Here is a 26,960-nt window from a genome sequence, read left to right as displayed (position 1 = left end):
ACTGGCAAAACTATTGCGGCAGACAAAGCCAAACAGTTTCCATAATAATAAAGCAGGGATTTAGAAGAAGCTTTAGAGGGTTGCGAACCGCCTTTGTTTTGCTCCCAGGGAGTGAATATTTATTAACCTATGGATCCATCTGATTACAGTGTGAGGTCAGCTACGTGCTCTGAAGGTTCTCCCACGCGTTCACTAATGATAGCCTAGTCATGGAGCGCATACAGTACATTTCACCCAGAGCACAGTAGCCGCATGTAATTCCTCATCCAAATTACTGTAATTAAAGCATTCCACAATCCTTTATGTGTTATGTTTGCCTTCATGTGCTGTTGTCTCTTGTCTCTGCCCTTTTATAATTCAACAACACAAACAGAAGGTATCAGTCTCATTGTACATGAGAATTGCATACTGTATTTGAAAATCCCTGTGCTGCCTAATGACATGAATAATTCTGCTGACTCATCCAGACTACTTACAGCCTTATGACACAGTCTGGATTCAGGAAAGAACAAATCTCTCTTATATCTCTGTTATTAGTAGCTTAAGAAAGAAAGTCAGTAACATTTCTGCAGACGAGGGGGTTAATGCACTGAAAGGCTATCGTGGCTAAGCCTGTTCCTCCTTTGTTGCAGGCCACAGACATGACATAGAGAGTGCATCTCTTCAGCCTAAATTGCTTCCAAGCAGGGGGTTCCTCTGCAGCGTCCAGCCCATCACTTCACAACTGAGGCATCAGGTTTCTGCTCCATGCTGCAAGTTTCCAAGATCCAAGCTATTGTATGTGTCAGTCACATTTATCATGTAGTTATACAACCCTGGAAAATTCTGTGTTACAGTTTGCAATTTCATGGCTAACCATAATAATAGAATAATAAGAATATCTAGTATATTTGATATTTCCAGAATTGAATCATTGGTGTTTGGAGATGGGAAGCTTGCAATTCAATTTGTTATTGAACAGGCGAGGTTGTGTTTCTTATTATGCAATAACTTGATGGTTGGCTAAATTCATTTGTATTGAACTCAGCTTCAGAGTCACCTCTGGTCACCCAACTTCAATTAGTCGTGATTCGGGACGGGATTACGTTACTGATTTGCCACCTGAGGTAGTGAACTCTAATTAGGACTGATACTCAGGGGAGAGATCAGGAGTGGAAATGCATGAGGGGGGAGGTATATACGCTTGCTTGTGTATTCTTCACTTTCAGTTGAACATACAGACTCTAGAATAGCTGGTGTTCGGCAGTAACAGCTACACGGGGCTCTACTTTAGGTACCATGCACCGCCTTCAGCATTGACAAGAACTTACTGCTCACTTGGGGCTAGACCACTCATCACACAGAAAAGAGGGACGGATGAAAACGTACCCCCTGGTCAAGGAGAGAATACATTCAATAAGTCAAAAAATCATCAGATTGCTTCCAAACCAAAAACACATCCACCTCATCCGGAAGATAGTATCTAATGTCGTGCATGGGCTGGATGTAGATAGCAGATGGACCTGCAGATGGACCTCTATTATGTACTTTCCAGATGACAAGACTGATGCCACAGATTCAAAACTCAATTGCACAGTGAAGCAACCCATGTTTAGTAAAATTACATTTGGAAGATGATGGGCTAAATGATATGAAACAAATTCATTTCTGCCAAAGTCTGTGGTCAGATTTAGGCTGAAAACTTAACCTGCATGACAAATATGTGCAGGGGAAACTGAAATCAAATTACAGTCATCTATGCAATATTTAAACCATTTTACTTTCCTTTCAGCTTGCTAAAAGAAAATGAAATACAAAACAAACCAAAACTAGGAATGATTGAATAACTGTTTACTATTAAACATAAATGTCCTCCTGCAGCCCGTTATGCAAATAACTGAAGCAAAAAAGGAAATAATTTGGTTTCCAAGGCGCTCTGAGAAGTCTTTGAGGATTTCGGAAGTGCCAGAAGGTGGGATCCTGACTATCACTGAATATCATCTAATCTAAATGAGGAACATGTTCTTTTAGCCCACCATTAGTTTAAATTGTTTTAAAATTTTGCCCCAAGAATCATGTCTAGATACACTAGAAGGAACTTACAGATTAAGGTTGCATTGACAGACTTGTCATCAGGGAAAGTTTAGACCACACAGAATAATCCTCCATGGCTCCTCAAGGCCGGAGCCATGCAGGCATAAAAGATCTACAACTGGAAGAGAAGCCTAGCCTTGCTCCCTGCCTTTCAAAAAGCACTCGCTCTCCTTGAGTGTCTCCAGAGTGGGACAGATGCAACAAGGCAAGGCGACCTCTTGAAAGGGTCAAGGAAAAGCACAGGGACGTTTTGGGGGTGGGGGAGTGTTGATTTTGCTGGAGGTATCTATCACTCACTGAAGATGTTGGCACTTTACCAGACACAAACACACACATATATACAGATGCCCGAACATGCACAAAGAAATAACCCACCCACACACACACACACACACACACACACACACACTTGTCTATCCTCTTTTCATGACAGGAGATCTCTAATGAATGTGACTCTCAGAAGACCCTTGAGAGGAAGCAAGGCCACTCTCACTCCTACCATTGACTCTGCAGGGCACAGAGAGGCCCTCGCACGTCTGCATTTCACTAGATAACCAGATTGAAAAGCTGTCCTCAGACAAGTGCGCTCTGTCAAGGGCTGAGGGACGTTTTTATGTCTCCCTGGCGCTGTCTCACGGAGACGTGGAAGGTCGGCTCTGAAGGAGTGCTTGTTCACGGCTATTACAGTCACTGGTACAGTGATGGGGCCCTTCAAGTTGACAATACCCACATTATCTTTCTCTTTCTCTGCCTCTACTGATGTGCACCAGGCACTCTGTCTTGATATCCAACACACACTGTCAACATGTTATGGCCCCACTCAAGTAACTGTATAAATTCAGATTATGGAAGAATTATTCTGGTCTGTCTGGCAATTAAATACACTCATGTGTGGCTTTTCAGGGCAGCCAGCCAAGCTCTCATCGGCACCAGTCCCAGTCCGATCTAATTCTACCAAGCACCTCCCTTTGTCTGTGGTAATACATTTTTATCAGAAGGGAATGTGTCTCGTAGGATTGAAATATCCCTCTCTACTCACGCTTCCTAAAATCTTCAATGCAACAGCAAAGGCATCATGGGTTTCTTTTGGTCTGTGGCTTTGGTAAATTCAAACAAGATGAGACGGTCTAACTGTCAACTGAAGTTTGTGTGACAAAAAGGGATGTCTGACTCATTTAATTGTTATTTAATATTCATGGTGGCTTATTCCCCTGAGTGATAAAACATCAAGTTCTCCATCTTGACTCCTCTGTTGCAGTACACTGTCTGGAGAGTGTAATGAGCAGCTGGCGGTAGATAAAGCACAGTAAAAATCTATTAAAGGGCCAAGTGGATATTCTGAGACATGGTGCAGGTTACCCGTGGTCTCTGGATGTACAGAAGATACTGTACATGTTTATTTTGGAGTTGAGTGACAGTGAACACAGCACAAGGGCCCAGACTTCAGAGACAGGAGACATCACGTCAGAGCGCTCCTCACCACAATGGGAGCCACCAACGAATGGTCGACCTCACCAGCATGCTCGTAACGTACCCACACTCTCACACGATCACCTTCAGAGGGGACCCACCACCCTGTAGCAGCGCCTGGCAACTCGCCAGCAGGGATGGAAGGGGGAAGGAGGGGGGGCAGTTAAGCGCGGAGCCTGGCCTAGCCTCATCCAAAACGCAGAGACCACTTAAAACACATTCCTCCGGCTATTTAACACAGCGGCTCAATACAGCTCAACAGCTGAGGTCTTGCAAACTCCAAGAGCAGTTGAACTGGTTGGGGTCCGGGTGCAGGAGCCTGATACAGTGTGGGGGGCTGTAGGATTAAGCAATTACCTTAACCACAGGAAGAAGACCTTCTGTTTAGCTGTATGTTCCTGCATAGGTATTCTAGCTGAAATCTTTAATTTAACTTTAATTTTTGAGACACCATTAGTTATCACTGTTAGCTCATTCCAAAGGCTTGGAAGAAACATAACATGGGGCACAGAGTGACTTCTTATCACTATGAACCATGATTACAAACCCTGAAGCTGTCCCTCTGGCACATGGTGTCCTCATCTTTAAAATTGCAGAGGTAAGCAATATGAGTGGTGGCATAAAACCTTCATGTGTGTAACAAGTAGAAGCTTGTCACAATTGGAGCAATGTGTACTCAGCTTGCAGCTATGTACAGTGCATTGACACACCTATAGAAAAACATCATAATTCATTCGTTTGTTTTCATTCTTTTTTTAGAGGATAACACTCCTGTTTGTCTGTGATGTTATCATAGACAAACAGGACCCTCAGTAAGTCTATGTATAGCCTTGTGAATGTATAGCTTTATGAATGAGCATATTGTTTCTTAATGAAGACACAAGACTAAGAGTCTACAGCCATGCTAGCATGGTAAAGGTATAATGTTCCTCACGGTCACCATTTCAGTTTGAAATGTTAAGCCTGGTAACATAAGCTAATTGGCACTAACAACAAAGTACAACTGAGGTTGATGATGTCATTAGTTTTGTATGTCTAAAATATTGAGCAAATTGAAATTTCAAAGTGATGATGGGCCTAGATGAAAAGTTATGGGATCATCAAATTTATTACAGTTCATCCTTAGGGGGACATTAATGTCTGTACCAAATTTCATGGCAATCCATCCAATGGATGGCTGGGACAAAATAACAAAAAATCACCCTTAAAGTGGTGGTAGAGGAAATCTCTGGGGGCCACCAAGATCATTAGGATTTATCCTCTGGGGACCAGGATTGTCTCTACAAAATTTCATGGCAGTCCATCAAATAGACAGATAGACCAATACTGAGCCGTGCTGTCAGACATAAAACTTAAAATATCTGTAATGGGACGATGCTTTAGTTTTAGATTCGTTGCTTTAGCTGTGATGATGATGGTGATGATGATGCATGTCTGGAGACAGGACAATTTTAGGTTCAACACTTAAAGAGCTATTACTTTTGGCCACTTTCCTCAAAGACTAAATCATTCCCGTCAACTGTTTTTATGCAGAAAAGACACCAATACTTCATTTCTCTCAGGGACACTTTGGATAAAACTCTGCATTATTCACGGTTTGATGGACTCAAGAAATGTTTTTATTCCTCTGCAGATGCACGTAGACTTCGGAGTAAAATATTCCAATGTACACACAGTTACAGCAAGTTTAGACCACAAATGATTATAAATGAAAGCACACAACACTCACTCACGTGAAGAACATTCCAGTGAAACACCTCTACAGGCACTGTTATTTTACGTCCTTATAAAGCATCTGGTCTCACTTTGCAGTTGATTATTACACAGCCTTACTTGCAGTGTCATGTCACACGATTAAGTCGCATGTGGACACACACAGAGGACAGTACATAATCTCCATCTTGTTCGGGAACCAATCGAATGATCGGGGCTTTCCACAGGGTATTAATAGTCTTGATGAGTCCTCATATGAACTCAAAGTACATTAACTGTGTGAAAGAATCCTTTAGAAAAATAGCATAAGAGGCATTCGCCCTTGATGTTGGGAAAAAAAGGAGTAACTTAGGTCACTAGAGGAAAAAAGAAGGAGAGAAAGTCCCTCTGGTTAATGTGACAGAGGTGGTAGTTATTACAAGGAGGACAGATAACACATGAGAGCATGTGGAAAGAATCACAATTGCAGACTCAAACACACGCAAGTGCAGGCACACAAACTTCCTGTCACAAACACTTCTGCCACACACTTAAACACATGCAATATGAAATTCAATACATCCAAACATAACCATATACACCAGCATTTATATAATCTGTTTTACCGCACAACTTGCCTCCTACACAAGTCAAGCCATGTCAGTTTTATTTATATAGCGCCAAAATTGAAACTGACATAACAAACTTTTCATATAGAGCAGGCATGCCGAACTCTTCACAGTATTATTTACAGAGACCCAACATTCCCCCATGAGCAAGCACTTGGTGACAGTAGCAAAAAAAACTTCCTTTCAACAGGAAGAAACCTCGACCAGAACCAGGCTCTGCGTTGTTTTTGGTTGAGAGAAAAAGAGAGAGAGAGAGCTGGAGGAAAGAGAACATAGCACAATGCAAGTTCCATATAGAAGTGTATAGTAATAACAGTCAGAATAATAACTGTAGCAGTGGGTGTTGGGCAGGAGCATGGGGGCAGTACCTGTAGGTGGCCTGCAGGCAGAGATGCTACAGCTCCGGAGGCAGAAATACCTGCAGAAAATGACGTGAGGAGAGAGGAGAGAGACAAAAAAGCACAGCATTATGGTTTATGTATGAATAGGACATGAAGGTGGAGGCGTGAAGGTGGAGAAGAGGAGAGAGGAGCTCATTTCATGATGGGAAGTCACCTGTCAGTCTAAGCTTATAGCAGCATAACTAAGGGATGTTTCAAGACCATTTTCAGTCAGCCCTAACTATAAACTCTATAAAAATGGGAAGTCTTTGGCCTGCTCTTAAATATGGAAAGCATGTCTGCATCCCAGATCCAAACTGGAAGATGGTTCCACAAAAGAGGAGCCAGAAATCTGAAAATCTGAAGGTTCTGCCTCCTATTCTACATTTGGACTCTAGGAACCAAAAGCCTGCTGTCCGGGAGCCAGTCTTCTAGTGGGGTAATAGGGGAATTATGAGCTCTTTAAGATACAATGGTGCTTGAACATTTAGTGTTGAGGTGAGGAGAAGGATTTAAAATTCTAAAATTTAAATTAAAATTGTTGGGGCAGCGTGATAATACGGAATAACAATAATCCAACCTAGAAGTAACAAATGTGCTAGTCTTTCTCCATTTTTAAAAAAACACGATATGCCTCATATTCACAATGTTACATACTGTAGATGAAAAAAGGCAGTCTGTGAAGTTTGTTTTATGTGGGAGTTAAAGGAGATATCCTCATCAAGATAACTCAGAGATTCCTTATGGTTGTGCTGGAGGCCATACCATGTAGCTAGCTAACTAATTTCATCTGGTTTAAATTGATAAATATAATTTTGTATCATCTGCGTAACAGTGGAAGTTTATGTAGTGTTTCCTTATAATATTGCCTAAAGGAGGCATATATAAGGTGAACAGAATTGGTCCAAGCACAGAACCTTGCAGAACTCTGTGACTAAGTTTTGCATGCATTGAGGATTCACAATGTGTACAAACTGAAAACGATCTGATAAATAATGGCTTAAACCAGCTTAGTGCAGTTGCTTTAATACCAATTAAATGTTCCAGTCTCTGTAATAGGATGTGACTGTCAGTGGTATCAAATGCAGTACTAAGATCTAAGATGACAAGTGCAAAGACAAGTCTTTTGTCCAATGCAATTAGGAGGTCATTTGTAACTTTCACCTGTGCTGTCTCTGTGCTCTGATGCACTCTAAATCCTGACTGATTGTTCTGTAGAAAGTCAAACAACTGATTGGTTACTCCTTTCTCAAGGATCTTAGAGAGAAAGGGAAGGTTAGGCCTATAGTTGACCAAACCACCTTGATTAAGAAAAGGCTTTTTAAGAACAGGTTTAATTACAGCTACTTCAAAGGACTGTGGTACATAGCCTGTTAATGACAGAAAAATCTTGTAAAGATACACTAAGAGTAGAGTAAGCAGCTTTGTTAGGATGGCGTCTAAGAGACAGGTTGATGGATAAGATGAGGAAATCATTGAAGTTATTTCATTAAGGTCAATGGGAGAAAAACTGTCTCAATATATATCTGGTTTCACAGCTGTTTCTAAGGTACCTCTGTTTGAAGATAAAACAATGTCAGTTGAGGGTCAGATGTGATGAATTTTGTCTCTGATAGAATTTTATTATTAAAGAGACTCATGAAGTCAGTACTACTGAGAGCTTTAGGAATACATTGATCAATAGAGCTATGATTTTGTGTCAGGCTTCTGTCAGCCTGGCCAGAGTGCTGAAAAGAAACTTATAGCGATTTTTATTTTGGTCTATTAATGATAATAATACTCTGCTCTGGCATTACAGAGGGGCTCCATGTATGTTTTAAGACCATCTTGCCAGACTAAGCGAGATTCTTCCACTTTGGTGGAATTTGATCTTGATCTAATTTGCAAATAAACCTCTAACTCTTTCCATAAGATACATTTTTACATAGCGTATGGTCATTTGCACAAACACACAGATGTAATGGCCAGTTTTTCCCCCTACTGCACTGGAGCATGGACGAGCCCAAGCTCACTTTTCAAGAGGGGATGCTTTGAGTTCCAGAGGGGTGCACATGAAAGAGCAGCAGAATATAAAGGAGTGCCCAAGGATACACTGCAGCGCTCAATGTGAGGACAATTTAGCCCTGATGGAAAACCTGGATCAAAGGCCTGGCCTCCATAATTGCACATTCCCCAACAAACACTGTGCCATTTGAAGAGTGGGCCAGACCTCCGGACTCCTGAGACCTGTTCCTGTGCACAGACACAGGCAGCCCCATTCCTTTCACCTTGCTATGTTCTCTATCTCAATGTCTCGCTAAAAGATTAGAGAAATGCTTTCATTCCAAAAGTGCTCACGATTTCTCTTTGAATGTCAAGATATGGGCTGAAGCTGAGGCAAACAGCCCTCAAAGTTTCTCCCCCCTTTTGTTCAAGGTCACCAAGTCATGGTTATCACAATGGTGAGTCAAAATTTGAAGACTCATACTCACAGACTCATCAGATGCTCTTTATTTGTAGTAAAATCTCTTCTGTCTTTTTTAAGGTGAACTTCAGGTTGGAATGTGTCAGCATCACCATAAGGACAACGAAGTGTTTATGTTACATAAGAAGCTCAAAAATTAATTACTGCTGATACTCCAAAATAAGTTCCTCCTTTCCCGACTAATTCTAATGATATTAGGATGATCTGTTTCAACTGGGAATCCAGTGTGTGGAGGATACAGCTCTCCGTACCCTTAGGAGATGGTGGGACAGGACATTATTTTAAAACCAAAAGTTTCTTTCTCCCTTGAGCCCTGCCCGTAGGGTTATTTTTCTCTGCATGCAGGTTCAGCCATGAAAATGCAGTTTCAGAGCTTGTAAATCTAGCTGGATATCTTCACTGTGCTGCAGGTGGGAGACCTCTGGATATTGAGGAATGTCTTGGCTCTGTTACGAAGGAAACTATCAGTAAAAAGCTATGTGTTAAGAGTTGTAAATAGCAGAAGTCAACTTTGACTTGAAGAAAAGTTGTTTTATGCTTCTAAAGCATCAGAAAACCAGCATGGTTGAGCAGACACTGACAGTTCTGTCCCTGAGAGCCTGTGAGTGCTTACTCCAGGACTTGTGATGGTTTTATGTTGCGTCTAGACTTTAATAAGTGGTTGTGTTTTCCTGAAAGCACACCCCAAATCTCCCCTGAAAGTCCTATGGCGATGCTGTAGTAATAAAATACTATATGTATGTGTTGTTGAGCTGGACTCAAATAAACATGCTCCTAATAGAGCTGAATGTAGGAAACCTACAGAAAGTGCCTTGTCATCAGAAATATCACTCAGTTTGTGTGTTTTTCTGTGGTCCTTAATCCTTGCACATACTTTGACAAGGTTTTTATGAAGCAGACATCACATATGGAAATACTGCAATGCTGACAACATAAAGCCATGTCTTCTTTCTTCAGAAATGTGCATGTTATTAACTTTTGAAGTCACTTGGGTTGCATAAACAAACCTCTAAATAATACTGAGCCACTGAAATTTAACCATGGTAGCTTTAAAGTAAAACCATGTAAAATTTGATAGAAGAAACAAAACATTCTTCCTCTTACAGATGAAAAGTTTTTATTCAAGTAATAACACCTTTGCTCAATTTGATGAACTCAAAGGGGGGAACTACAGCCTTACTTGGTCTGGTATGATTGTTAGCTTGTGGCTACCGTTAGCAAACTTTAAACAGATATTGCTGTGCAACTCTTATCCACTTGTGCTACCGTTACTGTAGGTTTAGCATTTAGCATTATCCCATGATTGCCACTCACTTTAAGGACCATTTTGATGCAGCTTTGGAAGAAGAATTACACAGATTTCTGTTGAGTGGAGCAAAAGTTTTAGTATATTTTTCCACCACAGCTATCAGTGAGTCTGAAAACCTTTAACCTTTGAGATCAGACAAAGACTCAAATCAACTCTTCAATTATGAGTTGTATGTAAGAATTGTATTAACCAATATTAACATTTAAATACTTTAAATCTCTGATTATGTGTTTTACTTGCTCTTAAGCAAGTGAAGAACTGTAAGCTGCCTGTTTCTGTGAAATATAAGCCTACAGACCTCCAACAGTAGTTGAATATCTTGGATCATTAAGATATAGCCACACTGATATGCATACATATACTATCTGTGGCTCACCTGTGACCCAGTTCTATTGTACCTGCTAAACAGATGAACCATCAGATAGCCCCTCTCTCAGGACTCGGTAAATGTATAGGCCTAAGTCTTCCATTCAGTGCTGACCTATCATTAACCTGCAAGGATTTTCTTGAGTTGTCAGTGAAAAGCATTTGAGTGGATCAGATAGAATTTCTTTTTGCCTGACACTCAAGTTCAAAGCAATCATGTTGAGTAGGTAGAAGGGTCCAAGAAAATAATCAAATTTAAGTGCTGGTTTGAATGTTTTTCAAAAGAACCACAATGGGGTTATGATGAAGCATGACGATCATTTCCTTGCCGCCATGAGCTTTAAGGAGAAACAGGGGGAAGAAAACACAGACGACTGAGCAAATCTAAGTTTTATTCCTTCTTGGCTTCAGTAAAACCTGTTGAGGTGCTAATAACAAGATGCAGACTGTCCACAGACTCGGTTTTGACAAGTCCGCAGTCTCCATTTCACTCAGAGGGTAGATCACTGTAGAGATGAAAGCAGGGAGGGGAATGGAGAGGCCTTTGGTGTTAATCAGGTGCTGATTGGCAACTTGGGAGCCTTTAAGATGTTTGAAAACCTGTAGAGAAAAAGGGTCATTATCCCTGCACACCACTGCATTTCCTCCTCATTGTGGTTAGTGTTGGCACTAAGATTAGGTCAAAGATGTAGTTTCATCCTTATCTTTTGTAGTTCAGCAACACCTGGGTGAGAAGGTGCATCTGTCTTTTACTGTTTTATGTCTAACAGAAATTAAAATTCACTTCTGCCAAAAATCAGTGTATAGGCCTATATTATTAGTGTTTGTTGTGACCAGTAGCCTACCTAAGTCAAAACGTTAAATAGCAAAATGTACAGATCAGTGTTGTCTACGCAGTTGGACTAGAAACGAAATTTAGCCTTTGATTCATCCACTGGGATCGGTACAAGTGACACTGATGGAGCCGATAAAGACACTGATGGAGTTGGTAAAAACTTTAAAAACTTTATGGATGTTTTGCCAGTTCACCAGCGGGGGATTTGAACCGGTACTCCCCATAGCCAGTCTGCCTGTGCTCTGGTCTTATCTCATGTGTGTTTAATGTTGTGAAGGGACAGACCTTTTAAATGGTAATGATTTTAAAATGGTGACAGACAATGTGTGTTTGTTGGAAAAAACATCTTGTATCAGCATTCATAGCGTAGATTTTATAACATTGTCCAGTCAGTATAACACCATGAAATTAGACAGTGTGTCACCTAGCAACACTGAACTCCAGATGTAAAGCATAAATCTTAGAAGCAGTTTCCACAAATATGTCCATAAACAGTTTTACGCTATATTGAAAAATGAAAAAATATAGCTGTACTATCATTATTTAGTCATATTGTCGTACTCAAAAGGTATCACAATTCAAATGTTAAACCTTTAAAAACCCTTTGCCATACCTGTGGTAGGTCTTAGTCAGACCCTTCTTTACTAACCCAAACTTGAAGATTAAAACCTAAACTTAAACCAAACCATCCAGCTAAAGACTGTGACTGGTCCTGAGTGGGGACAGGAAGATATCATAATTTCATGCTCAAATAAGTCCCACTCCAATAAATATGTTCTCAAGATCCTTTTGGAAGTGGGACACCAGTTTGTTAATTTGAGGGTTGGCAGGGGTTAAACACTTCCCTCAGCATTTCAATCTGTCACTCCACACTGCTGCATGCTGGGACTGAAGCCTGGACCTGAATGTGGGAGTCCAGCTGAGCCTTTCCAAGGACACTAGACTGTAGACACCCCAGAGAGGCTGCTGCTGCCGCCTTAGGAAACACACAAATCAGCTGTGTGCCACACACACCCAATCCATCACCTCAGGCAACACTAAAGTAAAATCTCAAATAACAATGTGATTTCTTAATCCAAACACCTCTCAAACCTAAAACCCCACAAACTGTAATGAACACATTTTCTCAATAATTGCTGCTCCATGTCCGCCTGAACGAATGTCATTCACAATAGACTGCCAGCAGTGATTTTTCCTCCGTATCTTGATGGGGCCTCACAGTGACTGAAGTCTCCTTCGTGTAGCTTAAGTCTGCCTGTTTGACTTGAGGCCCTCACAGGATATGGCATGAATTACACGCACACACTGCACAACTTAGATTGTAATCTTTGATAATATACAGCTAATTTTCATCCAGTTACCTACAGCTGATTGGTGCAGAGTTAGTGGGGTAGTTTGCGCCTCCTTCAGTGTCAGCCTACCTCGTGAAAAATACAGTATGTGACAAGTCCCAGTGTAAACAATCAAATAAGCTTTTATCAAGATGCTCTGCATATTTTTTTCCTTACCATTTCTTTGTCTTGTGGCACAGTTCTTTGTAGACACAATTGTGCATTTGTAAATTACAGCTTGATTAGTTTTCTCATTCAGATGTTGCAAGATTGCAATGAAGATGGGAGGGAGCTGTCACATATTTGCTGCTGACTTTCAACACTAAATGAAGGGTGTTTTCTGTCTTTGGTGGTTTGTTTAACCACGTCTATGATTGGATTGCTCATTAACTCTCATGCTGTCATATCCCAGCATTAATCATTTTTTTAAGTGAGCCTTTAAACAGCCACCCTCAACATCTGTCTAATGATTTAATGTTGACATATTACACAGTGACTTGTTTTTCCGCCACTGATATATTCTGATTCTTTGACGCAATAAAGTATTGGAATTCATTTTAACCAAATTAGTGCTCCATGTCGTATTAGATTTGATATGGTGAAGCTCGGGCATATTCTGTTTGGAGCATGTCTGGAAAGTCAGTGCACTAAGATGTGTATGGCCCCTTACTGCAGTCACACTAATGGGGTGGCTGGTTTTTGTGTTTTAATTTACCAAAACGTGTAATGAAGGAAATCTTCAGTAGCAAAAGTAACGAAACACAAAGATAAGGCAGACTGCTTACTAAGATGTAAGAGTGTGCTATTTTTTACTGTCCATCAGCAAGATCCTTATCATTGTTATCATTAGCTCTCTCCTCCTCCTCACCCACTTATCTTGATAAGCTGTCAACCTTGAATTAGCATGATTGGCATTTCTTGAACTCAGCCTGGCTGAGTTCAAGAAATGCCAATCTTTGCTGTTTTTTTGTTTTGTTTGTTTTTTCTCTTCACACTGCTTTCTCCATGTGTTCCTGTGCTCTGAGGCCTCAACAGCCACAACCCATTAGTCTGCTGGTCACCACACCTATAGGAAATACAGCCACAGGCCATGGTTTATACCTCCTAATATTGAAAGCATTATTCACATACATGTGTTGAGGAAACAAATATTTCAATGGCCAAAAAAAATCTGTCAGCTTAAGTTAATCAATCAGAGGCTCTTGCAACAAAATTGCCTGTGAGGGCCACTAGCTTTGCTGTGACTCTGGAGTGAAGAGCTGGTATTCTGCAAATCTTTGTTTTTGCTAATGTACTTTTCTGTATTGTGCAGATTTCTTGTCCTCACAGCCTGATTGGCATTTCCAGTCAAGTTTCCTTAAGCAAAATTTAAAATGCTCATAAAACAGGTGGAAACTTGTTCATTCAGAAGCCATGTTGTTAAAACCATCAAATGTACACACAGAGTTACAGCGGCACAAGGCATTAATGTCAAGTCTCCTAAAAATGTTCTTCATAACCATCTCATTTGCATTTGTACCGGCAACACTGCAATTACATGTTTTATTGTCATGATGAATTCTCAGTGGTATATGAATGTTACCTTCTCCTGCATCAGAATAAAACAGAGCCAGTGAACATAAACCAGTTGGCAAGTACAGGTGTTCTCATACATATTTGGAAAGGGCTGATGATGTGTAATAAATCCTGTTTATTTGTTCATTTATAACTTTACACTAAAAAAAAAAGGTGCATGTTCCAGGTTTAACACTCGTGTATGAATGGTCGAAGGACACAGGCCAGCTGTGGTTCTGATCCAGCCGTTCACTTGTGTGGGTCCAGACAGATCAGTGTGAGGGAGGGTTTGCTGCTGTGAGGGTGCTCCACCTAATCCCAGGCTGCATTACTCAACCAGTCCAGTCAAACAGCACACAGACGCGGGGACTTCCCCTTCCCTCCAAAGACGTAGAGGAATACTGTATTGCCTCTGAGGTAATACCATTACTTCACCCACATGCTCCAAAATCTAACCTGAATATTGTGTTAACCACATTGTGTGAGAGTGCATGCAAAGACCAATTTGTCCTATGAAATTTCAAAGTAATAACATAATTCTTTATCGGTGCATCTAAATACATCCCGAGGTGCTACGTAACAAATTTGTGTCTGGTTGTAACATTAGTCTTTCTGACAGTTCTCCAACAGAGAGCATTACGTTGACTCTTGCCAATGCTTTTAGTCATTTTCATGTTTTCTCCACTAATAGACACCAATCAAACCTTTTTGAGGGGAAATCCATCACATAGGTGTGCAGCAGCTCCACAAGGTATTGTCTCTTGCACGCAACTCTAAAATTATTGCTCTCCACTGTTACTGGCACTCTTTCAACACCTTCAGGGTGTTGAGGGGTGTCATTTTTATACAGCCCAGAACACTGTAGGTGTTCATATCTTTGGGACATGGCTCATAAAAGCCACCACCTTTAATCATATGCAGTTCACAGGGAGATAAGTGTGTGTAATTGAGTTGCTTTTGCTCTGTTTTTAGGTTGAATAATGTAAAGAAAGAGGTGAGAGGTTACGGTTTGAACAGAATGTGATATATAATCCTTTCCATTAACAAATGTGTTAAAACCATCAAATGTAATAAAGACACATGCAGGTTCATTCTTCTTTAGTAGCAGAATGAGGAGAAGAGACCGTGTAAAAAGAACAAACTGGATCTGCACTGACATATTTCCCTCGATAGATAAATATAAACTTCAAGCAAAGCATTGGGCCTATCTCTGAAAACAAACAGGGCCATATATTTCACTTGGAATAACAGAGATCAGCTGTATCAACACTGATCCTCCTACTGCAGCCAGCCACCTCAAGTGAGAAACCATCGAGTCTGCAAACCGTCCTCTGAGTGCATTGGAGCAGACATGAGGCAAAGCCATTGTCATTAATCTGGGTGATATTGAACTAATCAGGGTTTGTTACCGTGGACGGCAATCTAGTTTGTTGATCGAGCCTGATTCAGTACAACTGGCCATTTGTGAAAAATGCAGAGAAAGAGTAAAAAAAATCCAAATCTACATACAGACACAGCTGGAGAGCACTTTATGGCTGCTATGATTTGATGGCGGTATTATGTTAGCGCGGCCTGCCTAACTTTTCACTCACAAATAATCTGACTGTTGTTTGCACTGGCACAGCTGTTTGCATTGCCTTTGTTCAGCTGTCTGTGCACTCCCTCCCTTTTCCCAGTTTGATAACATAATACTCTTGAGTATGTTTCTAAAGGGTAATAAAATGAGAAGGAACCACTATTTGCTCTTTGACTGAGAACCAGCAGATTTACACACGTCCCATGAACCTGGACCTTTTTGCCATCCAGTGTTCTCCCCCTCTCTCTCTCTCTCTCTCTCTCTCTCTTTCTCTCTCTCATACTTCCTGAGGACATGAAGCGTGCAGCAGAGTTGAAAGTCTCATTCTCTTATTTTCTCCTTCATCATCAAAGAGATTCAGATTTGTTTGAGCCTTTGATGTTGAACATTTGTCATTTAATGACAGTGTATGTGCAGTTTATGACAACCATGTCAAAGAGCTACAATTTAGAAAAAAATAAAATTGAGATTGGTGAGGCCTTTGAGAAATACCTTTAAAAATGTGTTAATAACATTTGTTTGCATAACCATCATGCTACCCAGATGTTTTTTTTATGCACATAACAAGGAAGCATTTATATTGAATATATTCTGCAAACTGTTCACTAGAAAACACTAAATTTTCAACCATCCTACTGATTACCAACAGTCAGCCTTTGTTCGTTCAGCAATTATCAAAGTCTATTACTAACTTTAACCAATCCCTTTAAACTCCAAACTCACCAAACCTTACATGTAATGGTGGCAGATCATAAAAGGGTCATATAAATCATTTTTGTAATGGTCAAATGCATTCTGGAGGACGCACTCTATAAGGAGTGTCTGGGAAGGTAATCCACATAAAAATGCACGGCTTTTCACTGCAGCTCCACTAACAGGCTAGTTGTTATATTGTGTGTTTTTGCTACCTTAAATGACCAAACAGTGTGCAAAAACATTGCACTGTGTACAGAAAGAATGTGCTTTTTTTTTCGGTAGGGAAAAAAGCGATTTTGTGAGACCGTTCACAGAGAACATTCAGCTTTTCACTGTGAGTCAGCAAGATCCTTATCACTATTAACCGTACGTCTCCCCCTCTCCCTCGCACATATCTTGATAAGCTGTCAACTTGCAGCATGCTACGCTTTTTCTTTGCACTGCTTTTATTGTTGTGTTATGATTCCCCAACATTGCGGCCACTAGCCTCAACAGCCGCAATCAGTTGACTGCTGGTCGCCACACCTATAGGAAACACACCCACAGGACATGGTTTATCCCTCAAAATATTGAAAGCATTATTCACATCCATGTGTTGGGTAAACAAATATTTCACAGGCCAATAAAATGTGTCAGCTATACTGTGAAATATCCAGAGGGAGTTGCTACAGAATTACAAAAGAGCATTGCTAGGTTTTCTCAGACTGTCTCCAACATCATGACAATCTGCTGCTGCTTCCCACTTGTCTTTATGTTGCTGTCATGAAGTAAGTCAAACTGACAAGTTACATCATCCTGCTGATAAGGGACCTGTTCTGTCATGAAGTTTGTTAGACTGAAATGTTCACACTGAAGCTTGTAAATTGTTGTATTTATTCCCCCTATTTAAGGTTTTAATGATTAGGTTTGGGCACTTGGTTGAGATTAGGGAAAGATTATGTTCTTGGTTAAAATAAAAAAAAAAAGTCAGCACTGATTTGACCCATAGCTAAGATTTTTAGTTTAAACTAAACTTTGCAGGAGGTGTAACACAAGGCACCAACCCCAGTCACCTGTGTCGTAGCTCTTCGTACCACCTCACTCTGGATTCTGTGGGTATAAGAGCATCACACTCCCTGGATTGGACAGGAGATTAGGAATGAATGGGGATGATGGAGCTGATTCACAAAAATAGCATTTCATTTCATAGAAGGTCAAAGAATTGTGACCCAGCAGATTCACCTTTGCCCTCACAAAATCACTGTCATTGTCAAGACTGTCAGGTCTTCTCCACGCTGTCAATGAGGCAACGCAGCAAATGTTGATTGATGATAGTGGACTCTGTATTACAGCCTGTCTTGTTTCCAGCTCTGTAGCTTCTATATACACATGTCTAGACTAAACACATAGTAAGAAAAGGTGCACATACAGTGTACTCAAACTTTGGGAGCTGCTACCTTCATGCAAGCATGACGGCATGCTTAGTCACAGCCCTGCAGGCTATAGTCTGGGGGGACTCTGTGTTTAGTTTCAATCATCAAAGCTATTGGGTTTAGGGTCTCCGCTCTCTGCCTATCACTCAGCAACACTCATGGCCACTTGGACCCTGAAATTTTACTCCAAGCTGCTGAGAGGAGCGGGCGGTGGGGCTGAAGAAACGTCTTCCTGGCCTTGCTCTGCTCTGCCGGGGGTCACTTTGCCATTCTTCTGTTACACAAAAGACTTCTTCAAGTGCCTGTCTGACAATGGCCTTTAGATCATTGGAGCGTAATGATTGCTGGTTAACATGAATGCACTCTGTATTAATTGAGCCAGAATTAATATGAAGTTTTTAGTGTTTTTTTTTTTTTTTTACATAAGTTGGCAAGGAAACTTGTGAGTAGCGTCCACTAACCATGACTAAATGTTCATGTTGTCCCTGATCTGTTTATTTTTTTGCATAGCAGATATTATTGTGAAGGGTTGGTGTCAGGCCTGGACAGACTGATCCTGGATCAGGACTCATTCTGAGCCTGCTAATGAGCACAACCTCTCACTTTCAACCCTGAGAGCTAACTTCATGTCACTCACAAGCTCCTCGTAATGAACGTGCACAAACCACGTCCACAATAGCAGTGAGGCATGATTTCACAAGACAAGCTTTTAACTTCACACAAAGGAGCGTCAGATGTGCTGACACAAAAGATCTCCCTTTTTTCCCCTCCTTGATTTACATAAAGCATAATACACTGAGGGAGATGAGATGTTCAAGCATTTGCACACCACATTAAAATGTATTCAGGGATTCTGATTGGGTCACAATGAAAAACATTATCAAATAAAAATAATGAAAACAAGATTTGGAGTCTATGGTTTCCAGACTGTTTTTGTTTAGCCGTCATCATAAACAGAATTAGCTGTGTCTGTCAGGGAATCAAGAAAACACTGGGCCCCTTCTGCTGCGCTGACCTTGATTCACAGATCCAGCGAGACTTGCCAGCGGTTCGCTCTCTTTCAGCACAAGTCGACTCAGCCAGTGACAGACAGGCACCCTCATGTCAAAACACTGTCTGCCTCTGCCAGCCTATGGCCAGCCCCAGACAGCACGCAGCAGGCCACAGTTACACTGTCACACTCAACATCGCTCGCATACTGAAGTGTACAGCACAACCTTGTGTATGAAAACATATGCAATATATTAAAAGAGCAATATGTCTCACCACTATAAGACAACAAAGCAGCCAAGCCTTTTCAATAGTCATACATTTACACTGTTAAATGGTGTGTGAAGCTCCTCCGTGCACTGTCCTCTATGTGATCTACAGCCCCCATCTCTTAGCTTCTCCTCCCAAAACTACTTTCACTTAAAAGTTTAATCTGTGCAACCTGAAACTTTGAGTCATTCTATTAGCAGGCGCAGACTTGTCACATTTTAACTTTGCTGACTATTATCTTTTCTTATCAATAGTTTAATATGTTAGGGTTTTTTTTTTTTTGCTGCTAATGGGAACATTTTGCTTTGTTGTATTGGACCATTTAATGTGGAGCAACTACAAGAGGGCAGAACCAGGCAGAGATGCCAGTTTGGTGCAAACTGACACCTCTTCAAAGGGCCGCGGCTCTGCCAACCATGCAGAGGTATCCTCTTTCTGACCTGAGTTCAAAAGGCAAGACTTGTTCTCACACTTAAAGCTGATTGGATGTTTAGTTTGACAGTGCTATAAATAAATAAATAGCAACATGTTTTAGGCTTTTCAAACACATTCAAGCTTCTATATATATATATATATATACACATATATATATTTAATTCAAGACAGCAGGATACTGGTAATATTTGCAGCTCTTCACCTCCTTTTTTTTCTCTTTTTTTTCTTTTCTTTTTTGTACCTGTGTAAGCAGCTTCTTTTCTGGGTGTCTATTTTATTCCCACCCACAACGGAAATTATGAGCCTGAACATTCCCATTTCTCACTTTTCATGATTTCTCGGAGGCAGCCCTGTTGTGCACAGAATTTCCCTGCCTTCGCGTGATGTAGGAAACAAAATCATGTCGCCAACATGTTCAGCTGCAGACAACATGGAGGATTTCAGAAAGCTTGAACAGTGAGAGTTAAACTGTGAGAAGAACTGCTAACAGGATAGCAGCCCGTGGGTATTTTTTCATCCTTCATTATGCAGATTATTTTTACCCAGTATCTTCCATTTCCCAAGTTATATTAACATGTAATTAGCTATCTGAGTACATGCCTTTTGAGCTGAACCTGTTTATAATTAAATAACCAAAACCCCAAAACTCCATTTAGCTCAGCCAATAAGATGAACAAAAAAAAACAAAAAAACAAGAAGACATGAGCAAGAAAACTGCAGCAATGTAATACAGTCTAACCAGATAGTTTGTTTAGGCCTATTGTTATTTTCTCCTACACCAACAACACAAGCAGCCTTCAGTGTTCAATCCAATGAGCCAAACTGATAATTAGAAAAAGTATTACACATTACAGTATGTTGTCTGGATGACACCCACGCACACACTGCCTACATGCTATTTGTCATCATACTGTGTGGAAAATATTTCTCCTACTGACAGCTTTATGACTACTTCACACAGCATATTGAGAGTCATGGCCAAGAAAAAAAAGAGATGGCAATAAAACACTCCTGCTGCGTATTAAACCAAAGTGAAATTTAACCATACTGAGGTTTACCATTGATCATGTGTCACTGCTCCTTTTGTACAGACTGAACAGAAGCGTGACATTTTCTTTGTCTTTTCAAACTGTCTGAAAAATATGTAATTTGTCTACAATGCAGGACGAAGTGAAAGTCTCCCAGCTCAAGCTAAATAAATAAATAAACAGTCAAATGTTTGTATTGCAGCTGCATATTATTCAGCTGCAAGTTTGTTTAGCAGTTCACACGGTGATTTACCTCACGCGTCAGGTCTTTTAAACTAGCAGCACGGTCACAATGGGAATGAAAGTAGACTCATTAGTTTAACATTAACAGGTAGTTGACATGCTCCAGTGAAGTGGACCCGTCCAGTATTCAGCTTTGCCGTGTGTCTTGTAAGTGAGCTGTTCCCACATGTTTCCACGCTCTTTGAGCCTGCTCCACTTCTCCTGCAGCGCAGTCACACACACGTCTATAAACAAACTGAATATTGTCCTTCCCTTGTTAGTTGACACTGTATAATCTAATTGTCAGTATATTGACTCACTAAATGTTGGCATTGGGTCTAAGCCCAGTGCTAAATATGACAAGAAATTAGTTTATCGTCATATAAAATTAACAAAGCACACTTGGACTATATTTTAATTTATTACTTTGAGGGAAAAGTGCAAAGTAAACATTCTGACAGGCCTCTTCTATTGAATTTAAATCTCATATTGTTCATCTTTTTTTAAACTTCCCATCACCAAGTACTAGTGTTTACTGTCATATCATGGACTTACTTCCAGTTTCCTGAAATAACACTGTGGCCCACAATCTGCAAACTTTCAAAAACCACATCAATTCAAACTGCCTCATTCAACAGTGAGAAGATTGAACATGAAAACATATATCAGCACACAAATGCCTGTTCTATCTCAAGACTCATTCCTGGTGTGTGATCACACATTCCGTATGTATGTGTGTGTGTGTGTGTGTGTGTGTGTGTGTGGGAGAGCTGGTGGATTTTGTTTACTTTAGAGGAAAGTGAAATGCAGGGTCGCCTATATTAAAACTGACAGGCCCATTTGGAAGCAATCATCAAATGTGTCATGGAAAAACCGCTACGTCATGGTGCAAGGGACGTCAAGACTTTGCCAGCATCAATATTTTCCCTCAAGGCTGGCAATGGACGTCGTTTTGACTGGGCTTATGTACGTGTTCTAGTTCCTCTCAACAAGTCTACAGGTCATTTCTCTGAGAGTTTTCAATAAGGGGAATAAATGTCTCTCTTTTTTTCCTCTGACACACGCCTACATGATCTAGTGCATGTATCCATGATACAGTGTAATGTCATCAACAAACAGAGACAAAAGAGAGGAAGAGTTTTATCAGTGTCACCTCCTCCACATAGGAAGTTCAGGTAATTAGCCGCACTCACCTCAAGTGAGGGCCAATATCCTCTTTGAAGAGAGCACTGTTCTAACTCACTGATCCTGAGGCCCTCCTAACTTCGGGAGACCACCTCGGATGCTGTGATGGGCAAAGGTTGTAATCTTCCTGCCTGAATAGTTTGCATCCTCCCACCTGAGAGATTGTCTCGGTGATCAATGATTTAAGCTGTAAACATTCCTCACCACTCCTGCTTATTCTCAAAGTCCCTTCTCTTCACCACAGGGACAAATCTAATCAAACTCTCCTGTGCTGTGACATACCCATGCACCTACACACAAATCACTGAATCACATGATCACAAGGGTCAGCTCAGCAGTATGAGACCTGGTATTGTTAGCCAGGTGGAAATGCTACGCTGATGAGTAGTAGGCTACTAGCCTAAGCAGGGATAATCTGATTTGTTTCACTGACTGCAACCCTCAGGCCTCCCCTCCCCCTCAGAGGATCAAACACCTCCCAGGCCATTAAGGATGTGCGAGGACACACACAGACTGATGATCCATTCACAGCTTCTTAACCTGACACATGTGCGCCTTCTCAGAGTGCTGATCCAGTCATTTCTTATGATGCTGTTGACGTGAAAAGTAACCGTGCATAAATCCCTGTAGCTCCTCGGTGTCACTGACATGCACAGCCCCACTTTGGGAAGAAAAAAAAAAGAAAGAAAGAAAGGCGACTAGAATAAACATGACATAAATGAGTCACCCACAGCATCACCACAGCAATTAAGCACAGTTTGAACCAATGAAAATCAAAACCCATGCTCCCAACCTAACCCTCTATAATCCAATTTTTACTTAACCTCCACATAGCAGCTGGACTCCCTGTGCACTAACCGCATAGAGGTACTTTCCACATGCACACTCAGACATCAAAATACCATCACCTCACAGTACAGGCTTTCGAATAAATGTTGAAAATAACAAAGCGGCCACCTTTAACAGCGGAAAATAATATTTATCCGAGTGACGATTGCTGATACCATCTGTGACACGTTCTGTAAAAGCAGCTCCCATAAACACACCATGTAAACACTGTGATACTCTTAAATGGGCTGGACACTGGACTACACACAAATCCTCCCTTTTTGCTCTGCTGCGGCTTGAACACTCATGTCTTCCACGTCTCTCTAACTTCACTGTGTAAATTCATTAACTCACTATGTTTGCTTTCTGGCTGTCTAGCGATTGATCGTGGTAGTGCCACCACAGCACCAGATATACGAGTTGAACAGTACACGACCAAGTGCATTCAATGACTTAATCATGTTTACATTCTTTTATTCACTTTGTGGTGAGAGAGGCAAACTTAGTGAGGATGGAGCTTTCACTGGAAATGGCTTCTTAGATCAGAAAATGTCCTGTGTATCTGCTCAGCATTACTGTGGTGGTGGAAGATGGACTCAGATCATTTACTTCAGGAAAAGAACCAATGCTTCACTTTCATTATAAATAAAGAGTTTATTTTAAATCCTGCTTAAGTGAAAGTACATGAGTATTATCAGTTCATTTTACTTAAAGTATTAAAAGTAAAAATATAAATTTTGCTGAAATTATACATTGTAATAAATGACATTATTAACACTGATGTATGTATGTAACGTGTAAGCAGCATTTTACTGGTGTAATTGATGGAGCTAGTTTTAAGTATTGTACTGTACTGTACATATAGGTAGGCCAGAGGTTTTCAGCTTGGGGGTCAGGCCTCTCCGAAGGGTCGCAAGATGAATCTGAGGGGTCATGAGATGAATAATGGGAGATAAAATGAAGAAAAAAAAAGTTCTGAACACTGATCTTTTTTTCTTTTTTTTTTCTCTGGCTTTAGTTTTTTTTTTAAATGTAGAGTTTTGGGCCTTTTTTAAATGAAACCATGTAGAGAGAAGTTTCGTGGGAAAATGTCTGTTTGGTGTAACTGCTAACCTCTCATGACTGATGATGATTTTTTATAAAGGGTCACAAACCAAAAAGCTTGAGAACTACTTATTTACCTTTTAACAACACATAGTCATTTAGAGGCTTTTCATATGTTGTTCATATAGAATTTCAATCTGAAAAGTAACCAGTAATTCTAGCATTCAGTCCGGTATTTCCCTCTGAAATGTACTGCCGTATAAGTATAAAGTAGCATACAATGGAAATACTCGAGTAAAGTATAAGTACCTCAATATTGTACTATATTAGAGTACTTAAGTATTAAGCAAATGCATGTGAAAATAACCTGCTAGTGTCAAACTCTGCACACACTCTGCATAATTTTGTTCAGTGAAGGTCAAACATCCAGATGAAGCAATACAACAATAAGCAAACCACATTTCTGGGTGGAGGCAGGCTGTAAACTTGCTCCACATTGTCTTCACTAAAAACAATCTCTACCGGATGCAGGAACAAGTAGAAGAATATTGTAGTAGCCTATATCACAGCTCTTGTGGTAGCACTGATGTGAGGGTACATTTCTGAAGAGGTGCGGTGGCTGATGTATGCGTCATTTCCACCACACCCTGATGCAGAGGAGTAAATCCATCTTTCCTGTCACACGGCGCTTTCATGTCTCACACTGTTGACTGTCCATAATAAAAAGTCCTTGTTGAAACAACACAACCACGTCACTTTTGGCCATACAAGAATGCAGGGGGAAATTGTTCTGTTCTCTGTCTTTGGGAGCCAGACGGTAATGGCATTAAAATAAATGGGATAAAATTTTAAATAGATGGCTGGTAGCTCTGAATCTTTTTAGGAGAGAGTGTGCCACAGAGTTTAGTAAATGTAGGGGTGGGGTGGGGGGGCTCACTAAGCACCTAATCCACCACATTCTTGTTAGGGGTCGGAGTCTGAATTCAGGCAGGCTTCAATGCCATCCACTGCGATAGCAGGGGTTGCAAAAGGCTGAGGTAATTGGATTGGAATACGGCATTGGGTGTCAGACAACAAAAGATATCCATCTCTCTCATGGCCGTTCAGCTCTTTTGTTGCCGGCTGGAATTTATTTGGTCATTCACTCAGCTCTTCCAAGCCCAGCGAGGACAGAAGAACAGGAGCAGGCCACCAGGACCGGCTCAGTCTGGTGGTCTCGCATGCGGGCCAGTGGAGCCGGAGTGCCTGTGCAGCCTGTGTGTGAGAATGTGTGAACCATGGATCCCCCAAAGCCCAGGGGTCATTTGTGTGATCATTACCATAATCACATTAAGGCTGCAGGAGATTAGCACCATGGCCTCAGAGGAGAAACCCTGTCTGTGCTCCATGACGACTATAGGTCATGCTTATAGGGAACAGTGAACACGCTGCTTAGATACTATTAGCTGTGCGATGGACAGGGGAAGTGGAATTAAGGGGGAGAGCTGCATAAAGCAAGGAGGAATCCTTCTTTAGCCTATCCTAGATAACATGTTATCTGCAAATGCAAAATAATGCTTTTCCACAGTTTAATGTTCATGCACATTTTGGACATCTTGCGTAAATGTATGACATGAACATGGTGAGTGAAAAATATTTTGATGTTGAAACAAATTGCTGTATCTGATATTTTCCCTCAGAAAAACATGATATCAAAATTATGTGTTCTCAATTAGAGTAATGCAAATGGATCGTATATCTCATGGTTTCTTTTCATTGAACTTCAGTACCACGGCTGCTCTCCCCCACCTCAGTCATCATCCCAACACAAGCATCACCTCTGGGCAGGTCATAGGGGCACGGCAGACGGGATCCCGTCACATCCCCCCACCCCAAACCATCTACAATCTCTAGACTCAATTTTAGCTTTTAGCATCAAGGCAAAAAAAAAACGCTCCCTTGGGTTAAAAAATTCTCCAATTAACCCTAATTACCCAGAGAGAGCATTTCAGTGAGGCCTGTAACCTGAGATGTCGATCAGTTCAGCGACTGAGGCGAGCGGGGAGGAAGCGGTACCTTTCATCTTGAAGTTCAACCACAGGAAATGTGATGTCTGAATTTTGACAGCAGTGATTTAAGATGGTGGAAATAACACTCAGGAGAATACATTTTACTCTAATACTACACATACTACTACAACTTCTAAACAAGGTATTTCAAGACATACTTAAGGACATTTGGGGCTATCCCTGCAGAAGCTACCATCTACATCTTTGTCACTGAGGCATCTAAACTAAAGGTAAGATAAGTTTTGCTGCTTCAGTGAAAAAAAAAGAAAGAGACCTTAGTTACTTGTACGGTTTCTAACAAAAATATGCCAGACCTTACTGCTTATCAGGTACAAATGCATACAAGTGAGATGTGTGACTGCCTCATAAAGAGCTATAAAGTGTGATGGTGAAATGTTACATAGTTACTGATTGATACACTCCTCTTTCTACAGTGCCGAAGTTCCCAACTGTGTTTCCTTGATTGTGACCCATTGAATGACCTGTGTAATTGGTCCACACAAATCACTAACCACAGGGGCTGAGGGGGGGGGGTTCTCATCCTCTCGTGTGAATGAGTGCGTGTACTCACTGATCCACTTCACAGATTACCTGCTTGCAGAGATACACCTGGTCGCAATTGCCCTTCGACACCGTAAGGATAGTGGGGAAATGATATCTTTCAGCAGTCTGTCAGTGTCTTTCTGTGGCCACATCAATAAAATAATCTGGTCTGCAGGTGTTTCGCTCACACCAGTATCCATCCCGGTACATTTATTATGTTTAACCATAAACTAGAGGTTGATTGTTGGAAACAGCAGTAGATTGCAAGTCATTTAAAATGCATGACATTCCTCAAGCAGGCATAAAACCTGCAGGTCTGCCACTCTGGGGCACTGTTGTGTGCACTCCTGATCCCATCATGTTGTTAGTTTTCACATTCAGAGTTGATTTCAATTTCAAAAGTTGAGATAAGTGCATTAAAATAAAATAATGAAAGTATCTTTAATCAGAAAAATGTGCAGAAAATGTGTATATATAGTGAATATTCTCAACTCTGGAATTTGAAGCGCTTTCTCCAAGGCTTGCACTACATGAGGAAAGATGTCTAACATACCATGCATTTAGCAAAATGCCCTTGGCT

The 26,960-nt window shown here is 40.9% G+C and overlaps 1 long non-coding RNA gene across 1 annotated transcript in view; it reads left to right on the top strand.

Moving 5' to 3' along the window:
- LOC139623167 (uncharacterized) overlaps positions 1 to 24,642 on the top strand; it is a 166,825-nt gene extending 142,183 nt beyond the window's left edge. Inside the window, exon 7 of the long non-coding RNA XR_011691437.1 lies at positions 633 to 24,642. This is a non-coding gene — a long non-coding RNA (uncharacterized lncRNA). The remainder of the gene's footprint in view (positions 1 to 632) is intronic.
- Positions 24,643 to 26,960: the final 2,318 nt, after the last annotated feature.

Source organism: Trachinotus anak, unplaced genomic scaffold (assembly GCF_046630095.1).
Source record: "Trachinotus anak isolate AG129_WGS33_773 ecotype Australia unplaced genomic scaffold, CSIRO_AGI_Tana_v1 ptg000007l, whole genome shotgun sequence".
Lineage (NCBI taxonomy): Eukaryota > Metazoa > Chordata > Actinopteri > Carangiformes > Carangidae > Trachinotus > Trachinotus anak.
The sequence above is the reverse complement of the archived record's forward strand: the minus strand, read 5'-3'. Positions and strand labels throughout refer to the sequence as shown.